The sequence below is a fragment of the Ambystoma mexicanum genome, chromosome 3q (genome assembly GCF_040938575.1).
Source record: "Ambystoma mexicanum isolate Mex_15411 chromosome 3q, UKY_AmexF1_1, whole genome shotgun sequence".
NCBI classification, from domain to species: domain Eukaryota; kingdom Metazoa; phylum Chordata; class Amphibia; order Caudata; family Ambystomatidae; genus Ambystoma; species Ambystoma mexicanum.
Window position 1 is genome coordinate 1,060,348,954 of NC_090926.1, and position 12,348 is coordinate 1,060,361,301.

Below are 12,348 nucleotides of genomic sequence, written 5' to 3' on the forward strand. Positions count from 1 at the left end.
GTATTTTTTTTTATTCCACAGGACTCCAATTTCTGAATAGGATCCGGCAAAGACCGGGACCGCAGCCACCCGCCCCTACAATCCTGGGACATGGTTCATTAAATTAAAAAGGTCTCGGGACCTCGGGACGAAGGACGATTTTCCCGGATGGTCCTGGGAAAACCGTGACATCTGGTCACCTTATATTAGCCTGATTAATACAGACAATAAGATACTCGAAAAACCTTACCAATGTGACTGGAAAACATTCTACCTCAGCTTGTGGACTCAAATCAGGCAGGTTTTGTTAAAGGGAGGCATGCCTCAGTCAAGAAGTGCAGGTTGATAATGACATTATACGAAGGTTGGAAACTGGTCACTGATGTGGCAATCCTCTCTCTGGACACAGAGAAAGCTGTTGACCGCATTGAATGGGGGATCTTCTTGGAAACTCAGTTTCGGTGCTACGCTGATAGATTGAATAACATTGCTGTACTACAAACCGTCTGCCTCTGTCATGCCGAACGTGCTATCTTTTGACAGTTTTGAGTTAGAAAAGAGGCATGAGGCAGGGATGTCCCCTTTCACTGCTGTTATTTGTACTTGCAATTGAACCATGGCTGACTCGATTAGGAATGATGCTGAGATACAAGAGGTACAGTATGCTGATTCAATGCAAATGTTGTGGCTTCTTCCATATGATCTTTTGCGAGTGGTCTAAAATGTGGGACGGTCTCTACCAGCACTGATGAAACAAACCGAAACTTTCCAATCCTTTTCCGGCTATAAAATAAACTGTCTAAAATCAGAGGCTTTTCCAGCTTCGAGTTCATGTGGGACACAACAAATCTGTTTGTTATGGATTCCAATGGTCCAGAGAAGATAAAGTATTGGGGATTTGGCTCACAAACGAGGTGAATCATATGATGAGAGAGAATATGAAGTGCCTGGTTTCGAGCTTGAGGACAGAGCTGCATAGAGGGATGGAAATAAGGTTGTCACTTTGGGGGAAAAGTGAATGCAATTAAAATGACAACTACACCACGGATAAAATACATTCAAAGCGTGCACCCGCTTTTTCCGGGCAAAGTAGAATTGAATGAGATAGTGAGGTTGATATAGGAATTTTTGCGGGATCACAAACAACCACGTTTGAAAAGACAGAAATTGCAGCTACTGTGAGAGAGAGGTGGCATAGGGGTCCCAGACTTTGCAGCTTATTATCTGTCTTCCTCTTCAATACACCTAATTCCATTTTTGGAGGAGTCACCTGATGTCTGGTCATGTACAGAGTCTAGTATGAATACACCTCTCACCTCTGGGGCACCGTTGATGGCGGAAACTACCGAAGGCAATGCATCCTCACCTCTTACAGAGTTTTTAAGGATATGTTGGCGTATGTTAAAATAATTGGCCGATGAGCACCCTTTTCTTTCAGAAAAATCATCCATCTGGCAGAATCCTAAGGTTAGGAAGGAAGGTGCTTTTTTGTCCGGATTGGTTTTTGAGTGGGGTTTGGTGACTAGAAGAACGGTTTGAGAATGATAGGTGGATCCCTTTCAATAGGGCAAAAAGATAAATTATGGGTCATATCCTTCTTTCTGGGGATGTCAAATGTGTTCTCCCTACCCTGGACACATACACTATTAGAAAAACAAGGAGTGGATCTCAAAACCTGACATTCTTTGCAGTACCAAGGATATTCAAAGAGCTCTTACCATCTAACTAGGAAAAGAGAAATCATAACCGATTTTCCTTTCTAAATGTATAAAACATCATCACATTTTATTTAAAGACAATTCACAATGCACAATTGATTGAATTAATTAATATAAATAATTGCTAGAACAAATATCACATTTATAAAAACAATATAAATATCAACGATTCCAGTTGATTACTTGAAGTGCTAAAGTGACTTTAGTTGTACTATACCCTCATTCGGTTCCATAAACACTAGAGAATAAGAATTCAGATATATAAGGGGATCTACAATATCATCAACCCTTTCTGCTGCCCAAAATGTTTCTGTTCCTTCCTCCTCATTGTGGTGAACATTCTTCAGGGGTTGTTATTTTAGTCACTATTCACTTTTTTTCAAACCAAAGGGTTTGAATTGATTGTATCATATACTTCAATGTCCTCCTTGTTTCTTCTCTTGCACTGCAAATAAATGACAAAAAACACCCATTACTTCCAGGTGCTATCTTCCATCAACACATTTATGTGTATGGACATGCCTTGTGTTTACACATTCCCTTCCTCTCAAGGATGCAATCAATGATTACCTTGCAGGGAGTCTGTGGCTGCATCGGCTGTGAAGGGGCGTCTCATTCACCAGACAGACTGTATGGCTTATCACCTATGATAGAAACGCCATAAATGCATTAGGAAGGGCCTCCAGCCGGTACACACACCAGTTTCTGTACTTGATACTCTCTGTACCAGATAGGTGTTATATCTGTATGGAGTAACGGAGAGAAAGTATTGGATATTTAACGTCAGGTGGGGCAACTAAGCCCTTCCTTCAAAGTGGCCACTATGAACGTCACTAAATGTACAACGTCCCATTGGCTACACAAACTATAGGACCCCCAACTATGTGGTCCCCTACAATTGGTTGGCTCCTAACCCCCTTCAGTAACTTTCCACCTATGTGAGCAGCACGCAGACCGAACAACCAGGTGCGGGTGAGCTTGTCTTAATACCAGCTTACCACCAATTAAGATTAAAATCCATCATCACCTCAATGGTTCAGTGTGAATTAGCACTTTGAAGTTGGCTTTGAGTCTGTACTGATCTCTGGGACTTTTTAAGGAGTATGGGTACTCTCTGGCTTCTGTGCATAGGTGTGACCTTCTCGTGCGTTCAACTTTCTTCCATCACGTGACTGGACACAACGAATTGAGCCTTTTCGTGTATTTGGATTTATTCTTCAATAGTCCTCTGACTTTCTTTGCTCTGCTAGACCTTCTTGAATATGAGTTTCTGTTCTTTCATGTTAATTGTATCCAATGTCAGCCAATTCCAGTTCTGATAAGACCTTGGATTTCGTGGCTCAGCCAACTCCTTTAGCTGAAATATATTCTGTTTAAATCAATTGTTTTTGTTACTGCAACACTGACTTGAGGCATTCCTTGTTGCTCAAGACTGCTTTATATGTAGTGGAAACATTCAGTCTTTATTTAATCCATATGTATCTATGAGGCATATGTATATGTTGGCGCTTGCCGCGGTCTAACTTTTTTAAAGCATTTGGCTTGCTTCATGATTGCTTTGTTGCCTGCGTTCCATTACATCTGTACACGTTTAAACTATCTAAGTATCTTCATCATGCTTGTGGCATATGTTTCTCTATCTTGATATCAAGATATCACTTATCCTTGGTATTTCTTCGTTCCTTATAAATCGTCTGCCTCTCTGGTCTGGTTATCTTTTTATCTGGTTGTCGATTCATCTTTGTAGATGTCTTTGTGGTCTTTCAGTTTCTTTGCTCCATCACGAATATCGTTCAAATGGCCATCATATTGTCTTGGATGCAAGTATGGTTTCTGTTATGTGATAAGTCTGTTTTGATATACCAATGCTTATGAATTTGTATTCAGTACAATGGTCTGATGTCACAAGGTTCCAGACTGTGGAACCCTAGTAGAATGTTGTTGCTTGAAATCTACAGTTTGATAAAGGAGAGTAATTTCTCTTCACAAACTTTCTTTTTGGTTTCTTTCTTTCCCTTATAAAATCTTTCTTTCTATCCGCACGGTGCAGTTGGAGTGCAAGAGAACTGCAGTTGGGAGCACCAGAGGTGTGTTTGGCAGGATCTGGCTGTAGACGTCCTAGGTCCTGTGGATATGGGTACGGGCCGAGGAAGGTTTGCGATTGCTCTGATAGATTTGTTCTCGAGGCGGACAGAGTTCAAGGTGATGAGGGATTTTACTTGTCGAAGTGTTGTTAGATTCCTGGAGGAGATATGCAAGAGAGAAGGATTGCCAAGGAGTGTGCTCTCGGATAATGGGCTACAGTTTACAGGGAAATTGTTTCAGGAGTATTTGTTCAGATGTGGCATAAAACACAAGAGAACTGCACTATACCATCCCCAAGGAAATGGGATGATTGAGAGAGTAAATCGTTGCATAATGGAGGCGATCAGAGGGGCGAGTGCAAGGTGTGTGGACCGTAAAGTTGCAGTCAAAGAACGTTTGTTTGCTTTGCGAATGGCACCGAATGTTGAGATGGGAGTTAGTCCTTTTGAGCTGATGAGCGGTCGGAAGGGTAACATATTGTTATCTCCTGCGTGGCTGGGTAGGGCGAGAGAAACTGATAAGGTAGTGGATGAAGTGAAGATGAGGATGGAAGCACGGAAGAAAAAGTGGGTTACGAATTTCAATAAGAGGTTTGCTGGGAAGACAACAATGGTTGAGGTGGGTGATTTGATCAGGAAAGCTGTTGTTTCTAAGAAGGGTGATTCTCTATATTCTGATCCTGTCAGAGTTGCCCAAGTGCTCCTGGGAGCGGTGGGACTGGAAAGTGGTCAAATATGGAACTTGTCTAGAGTTGCCAAAGTAAGGAAGTAAAGTGAGAACGAGAACCTACATTCCTGCTATGTGGTATTTTTCTATGTGTGGAACCTATTATTATTTGGTTATCTTTATATCATTTTTGTCAAATATTCTACTATGTTATCTTATAAGTTCAGTTACCTAGTTTTATCATTGAGGCTGTTCACGGTTGCTAGTTTGGAGCAACCCAAATGCTAGGTTTCATCTTGTTTTAGATAAGAGAGGGGGGTGTGTTATGTGATAAGTCTGTTTTGATATACCAATGCTTATGAATATGCATTCAGTACAATGGTCTGATGTCACAAGGTTCCAGACTGTGGAACCCTAGTAGAATGTTGTTGCTTGAAATGTACAGTTTGATAAAGGAGAGTTGGATGTATGCAGCAATTGTGGTTGTGGGTCTCATGTTTGTATCTGGATTATTGACAATAAACCATTGATGGACTACATCTTTCTTGGATTAGTTCCACAACATTTTCCACAATGGGCACTCCACCTCCCATATTCTCTTAGGTATAGGTATTCTTATGGGTACTGCACAGAGACCTCTCTCTTCGCTTTGCTGGTTTACTTGTTCAGTATACGTCACATACTTTGGTTCATATGTTTCAGGTAATGTAGGCGGGGCAGGTGGAGTGGGGGTACTTGGCTCCTCCTCTACACTCCCCCCTCTGGGAGATTTATCACTTTCACATCATCTTCTATACCTAGACATCCTGGTCTGAAGACATGCCTCTTAGGGATCCATATTTTTATGACTCCCCTCTAGCATCCAGCTGACTTCACATGTTCATCTTTGTTCCATGTCATGAGCATGCACTGCCCACTTGGACTGCAATAGATCCATCTTCCTACATACTTCTTATGGTCCTTTGGGTACAGGAACTTTGTTCTTTCAGGTGCATGAATACTGGCCTTCACAAAGTCTCTGATTTCTTCATCAGTCAAGTCTTTAGGCTTCCATCCTGGGACAACAGCAATCATCATTTTCATCCCTATGGCTTTCTTTGCTGTCTTCTTGCACTGTGAGATTATTATCTTGATCACACAGAATCCAAGCATCACTAACAATAGTAAAACTCAGAGAAATTTAAACATATCTGCCATCCATTGTGGAATCCAGGAGAAGAGTGATCCAATCCAGCTGTCATCAGCATTATCTTCTACCTCTTCTATCATTTGTCCATTGAGTTTTGTCAGCATGTCTATGGCCTCTGTCAAGGTTCAGTTCTCGTCATCGTGAGAAGGTATAAATGTCAATATGATTCTCCAATTTTGGCACAAACACCTCCATCCATGGCTGTGATCATGTCCAGGATGTTTCTGTTCTGGCGAGCCATCAGTCTTATAGCTCTCAGTTCTTCTCTGATTGCATTGAAATCTTTTATAGTTGTGTTAGTTGTCTGCAACAATTCCCATCTGGTAATTTGAAGACATTTGGTATTCGCTCCAAACTGGATTCTTGGCATAAAGATCATGGCGAACGCTGATGAAGTCTGGCTGAACAGCCTGTGTTCATATGGAATAGCATCAAAGGCTTCTATTGATTTGGCAGAGAAGTAGTTCTCTTTCTTGGTTCGTTTGATCATTTCTGCAGATATCTTCTTTCTTAGATGAGCATCTGCTTTCGGGAAACTCTCAATGTTCAGATCATCTTTAGGTATTACCAATGCAGGGTCCTGGACATTTACCAATATGCAAATTACTCCCCAATCTTTAGGCAGTCTGATGTAGGCTTTTGATCCACAAGCCCAATAGCAATCCATGATTACTGCTGTTACATGCACCATTCCTGGTACATCGAAGATCCGTCCACAGTTCTGATTTTCCCACATTTTTCTTGCACCATTGTTCCTGAATCATAATTTAGAACTTTCCAATGGTACTATCTGCAAGGGTCCTCCTCTGTCTTCAACCCATGTCAGTAGTTTAGCAAGTTTTGGCCATAATGAATTGCAGCCATTATGCACTATGTCAATAGTAGGTTGATAACAGTCAATAACTACCCATGCTCTGCAGAGTACTACTCCTTTTTCCCATCTGTCTGGTGATAATACTGTTCCCCAGATTTGCATTTGACCTCTGTTCTTCCATCTACAAGCTTCTTCTGCAGACTTTCCTGTGATGTCCAAATCTTATTCACTTCTCTTCTGATTTCTGCTCCTTTTACTCCAGGTTTCTCATACCTGATCACGATGCTCCTTGTTTTTGCATTGTTTCTTGTCTTTATATCTTGGATATAGTCATCTTCATCTGGATCTGTCTTTTCAGTTGCCCATTTGAGACAAGCATAACTTCCCATTAATTGACCTCTTGTTTTGCAAAGTGCTATGTGCGAAAGACAATGTGCTGTTTGAAAAGGACATCTTTTTCAATAGCTATGAAGATCTTTGACTTCCCCATGCTGTAAGGCAAGAGTGCACATACAAAGCATTCTTCATCTGACGTCCTTCTTCCAACTTCTTTCATGCGTTGGTACCATATGTTATTTCCCAGGTGTGCTGTGCTGTCTAGATAATCATTCAGTTCATAAATGCCTTCTTGGGTGCTTCTTTTAATTCTTAAAGTTTTCATGTAGTTTCTTATAACCACATCTCTGAATACATCAGTATAACTTCTTCTGGCTGGTTTGTCTGCAGGAACATCCATCCAGGTTTCTTGTGTAGAAGAACGTTCAGCAAGTCTTTCTTTACCCCCCTGTCTTTTTCTGGCAATGCTAAGAATGGCCATATAGATTCTGCTATCATCTTTGCACATGATTTTTCTGTGGGACTTGTGCTTGGGCTTCTTGTAACTGGATCATGCATTATCTGTGTGGGCCCAACCTCTGTCAACCCCTTATTTTGTCTATTCCACCGGCGTGCACAAGCAGTGTTTGAAGCAAGTGCGTTGTGTGATGTGTTACTAATAACATCCATTTCGAGCTCAGGTATCTGCCAATTTTTTCTAGGCATGACTATGTATGGCCTAGGCTGCTTTGTAGTTGCCATGCTCACCTTTTCCTTCTGTTCAGAAATATATACAGGAGTTTTTGCATCTTGTGCTCCTATATAGAATGCAGTTCTAACTGTCAGTGAAAGCAATATGAGTATGAATATTATACATGTGTAAACAATGCAGTGGTAAGTGAGTCTACAACATCTGCTTCTGGGACAGTATGTACGTCTGTCCTCTGGGGTAACACATAATTGCTGCTTAGGTTCCCCATCTCGATCATTTGATGCTAAGAAAAGAAAAACACTTTTTTAATGACACTGTATTTTGTTAGATTGCATCTGGAAGCTGTTGTCATTTTCAGCATTCATCCTCGATCAAGTAGCTGCTTTCTGGAACCAATCCCTTCACCAGTCGTAGTGCAAATGTTCCTTTATCATGAAGAAGAATGTCCTCTGTGGGCCTATATAAAATCTGCTTCATTTATTGGTTCCCAATCAATGCCTCGAATCTGCCTCAGTCCAGATGACATTGTAGCTTCCCTGTCAGCATGAACTAAGTTTTGTCCTTCATTCAATTCCTCGATCTGTTCCTCGGATGAAAGTTTCTACACAGCTCTGTGATCTGTGATTCCTTCCAGGATCACATTCAAATGTGCAGTGTTCTGTAGATCCCTCAGAAAGGTTACCACATCTGTGTGTCTTCCAACGAGAGGTGGATATTTTTCAATTGGACAAAAGAACACCACACTGACCAGTATATGTGCTGCATCGATTGATAAGGGCATTTTGTGTTTTCCTCACTGAAGTCAGGCAACTTCAAAAACTCTTCAGTGATGATTATGAGCAATCATCTAATGATCTTTTTGTGTCAGAATTACCAATAAAATATGGAATGCAGCAAGTTCTCCCCACCAGTGATGGATAAGAATGCAACACTCACTCAAGGTACGTAAGTATGTACCTAGAAAGGTCATCACTGGGCAACACCATGAGAAACACTGAACAAGAGCTCCATATAAAAAGGAATCAGGGTACTGTATCCTTTTCCAATTGCTGTGTCCACAATAAAAATGTGGCATATCCTTATTCTTATTACTGTGGTTTTTTAAGCATACAGATCTTCTTTTGCTCTGCAACTAGGATGCACAGAGTATTCAAATGTGTCCTTTTCCCCTTTAATTATAGCTCAGAAGGGGATAGTGTCCAATTCAAAGCACAGTCCAGCTAAAGAGTTGTTCACGCTTTCCACTTGTAAAGTTATGCGTCCTTCTTCCTCGTCATGGATCTCGTCTGCCCAAGCTGTGGTGCTTCCCCGATGTTTGTAGCTTCTTCGCGGTGGGGCATAAGCAGAGGAGTTTCTCCGGCGTAGATTTTAGTATCTCCCAGGAAGATCCAAGCTCGCCTACCTTGCAATTTGGCAGCAGATGCGTTACATCTTCAACAACGAAAGGGCCGTTAAAGCGGAGCTCGTCCCACTTTTTCCTTGTGTGATTATGAATCAATACTTTATCTCCTGGGTAGATTCTTGGATGTAGAAATTTGGGAGTTTGGATTGGTGAAGCATCTCCTTCTGTGTTCTGTACTGCCTTACACCCTTGTTTCTGCAACTGTCCTGAAATCACAGAAAAACTAGATGTTAAACAGTTCAAATAGTTTTGCAGTTCAAGTCCTAAGATTTCTGACGTTGGCTGAGCATCACTTCTAACTCGGGATGGAGGCATTAAAGGAGTTCTCATTCGCCTGCCTGTCACAATCTCGTGTGGCGTAAAAGGGTGGTCAGAACTTGGTTGTTTCCTTTATGCATACAATGCCAGTGGTAGGCAGTGCAACCACCCTTTTTTCAACGTAAGCTTCAACTTAACTATTCTTTCTTTTCACAGGCTGCTGAGCTTTTCACAGATACTGTTTCCTTGTGGATGATAAGCCGAAAAAATCTTGTGTTTTATACCAAGCAGCGAAGTGATCTGCTTGAAAACTGTATTAACAAAGTGAGGTCCATTATCCAATCTTATTACTTCATACACTCCCCATCTAGGAAACACTTTGCACACCAAGATTTTGGCTGCACAGGTAGAGTCTGGGTGTGTACATGGACCTGCCTCTATCCATCTGTAGAAAGGACATAATAAAACTAATAGGTTTCTATTAGTTTCTATTTCATGTATCCATTACAAACTTGTATCATGTCGACATAGTCGATATGTAAGTGCTGAAAAAGGCTGTTGTGTCTTGGGATGACCCCCCTCACTATGCGCAGTGTATGCCCAGCCATAAACTGTTGGCAAATAATACAATTTACCATAAAAAATGCAACATGCTCCATTAGGTTTGGCACAAACCAATCCTCAGCAATGGTTACAGCAAGATTCTCCCTAGTTGTATGCGTGGGGTAGTGTAGTTGTTCTAGCGGTACCCTTAATAAGGCTATAAGCATTACTGGTTTGCCAGTACTCTCTTGTCACCACAATGATTCGGAGGGGTTTAAAGAACACCCTCTTCATTTCCACAAATTCTTTTCCTCTTGCGGTGCTTCTCGTTGAAGTTCCACTATTTGTGTTTTAGGCATATGATTGTATGGCTCTTCCACACTCGTCATCACAGTCATTCTTTCATTCATATCAATGATTTGAATATTCATCATTCCTATATATGTATTTGTGCTTGGCTTCAGCGTCTGCTGCTTGATTTCCGTGTGAAATAAAATCTGTCCCTTTCCTTTGAGCTGCGCATTTTACGACCGCTATGCCCACTGGGAGTTGTAGTGCCTTAATGAGCCTGTCCAATAAGGCTGCATGCTGCACTGGCATACCGTCCACTCGGAGGTAGCCCCTCCTTTTCCAGCGTGCTAATCCTGCATGCACCATCGAAGTCACATAGGCGGAGTCGCTGTACACTGTTACTTCCTGGTCTGCATGATTCTCAATTGCGAGTATCAACGCCAATAATTCTGCAGCCTGCGCAGAATACTGCAATGGCATTCCAGTACTAACAAGCACTCGAAATTCTCCATTTGCCAAATGTTTCAATACCCCGGGGCCTGTATATCTTAGTCTGTCATTTTGATTGATTCTCAAAGAGCGGTCAATGAAGAAAATCTCTCTCCCCTGCGAGGGAATTTTCCTTTACTCTAGGGAGCTCATTACAGAATTCATCATAGTTTGCGCAATCGTGCATAGGCTCTCCTTCGGTAATAGGCTCAGCTATAAACATAGCTGGATTCACTATTTTACTTTGAAATATTTTAATCACTGAAGTCAATATAATTACCTCATACGCAGAAGCCCTTTGAGTGGTTAACGTACCTTTTGGTTTTTCTAAAATTGCAAATAATGCATGCTCAAAAAATAACATCATGGACTTTCCCATCACTATGCGTGTAGCCTTCTCTATGATGAACGCAGCGGCTGCTAAACTTTGTTCGCATGGAAAGTGACCTCTCATTACTGGGTCAAAAATTCAACTGTAATATGCAACGGGTTGAGCCCCAATGTAGTTATCAGTGTGAGTACTGCCGTCATAAAAGTACCATCTGTGTGCGAGAATAAACATAATTCCCCTGCATATTTGGGGATCCCTAGTACTGGAGCCTTGCAAATTGCTTTTTTCAATTCATCAAACCCTTCCTCCATTGCTTCAGTCCACACGATTTTCTCTTGCATTGCTTGTGCTTTCTTCAAGGCCTGTAAAATCGGCTTAGTATATGAGCTATAGTCAAAGACCCATGCTCTGACATGATTAAATAGCCCCAAACACTCTGTGCATCTGTTTTATCGTGTGTGGCTTAGCTGTTTTTAAAATGGCCTCAGCTCTTTCTGGGGTGACCTTCTTTCCTTCATGTAAAATCAATTGGCCTATGCACAACACTTCTTGTTGACAATATTGTAACTTTTCCTTGTCAGCAAGTATAATCATTAGCTGAAAAGAATTGCGTCTGCAGTCTTCTTCTGTGGTGCTGCAAACTAGAATGTCATCTACATATTGTAGCACAACGCTCTCTAAAGCAATATTGCTCAAGTCCATCTGGATGACTCAGTTAAAAATCGAGGGGGACTCACAGTACCCCTGACGCAACCTTGTGCTTGTTAATTGCACTTGTCTGAAAGTGAACAATGTCAAATCTTGTGAGTCTTTGTGCAATGGCATTGAGAAAAATGCATTTTTCAAGTCAATCACCGTAAACTATCGCGCATCAACAGGTATATTACATAGAATCGTAGATGGGTTCGGGACTAGAGAGAACTCGGCCTCTACAATCATGTTTATTGGTCGTAAATCTTGAATTAGTCTCCAAGACCCCCCTTTGATTTTTTAATCGGATAAACTGACGTATTACATGGTGACTCTGACATCACTAAGATACCTTGGTCCATCATGGCGGAAATTGTCTTGAAAATGCCTTCGTCTGCCTCTCAGGACATAGGGCCTCATCACAAGTTGGGCGGTAAACCAAACCCCCTTGTGCTATTAGCTCCGGATCACGGGTTTGGCGGAACGGTGAGTGCCCATTCCACATTGGGCCCATTCGGGAATTCCTCATTCTCCATTGGGCCCAATGGGGAATTTTCACGCTATTACTGTCGGAGGGTTTCCTGCCGGCGGTAATAGCACCGAAAATCAGCACATTTTTGGTGGATTTCCCCTCAGAGCTGGGGGGAAATCAGCCAAGGCCATGATTTGGCGGACCCTTAAATGCAGCGGTAATAGCCTTACCGCCACATTTAAGGGTTACAAACTCGTGATGAGGCCCATTGCCATGCTCGAGGCAGAATTGCTCCTGGTTTTAATTTAATCTTCACTTCCCCAACTACTTTCAGTAAGCCTACGTCATAGGGGCCAGTGGTCCATAATGAAATTGGTACTTTTGCCATATCTTC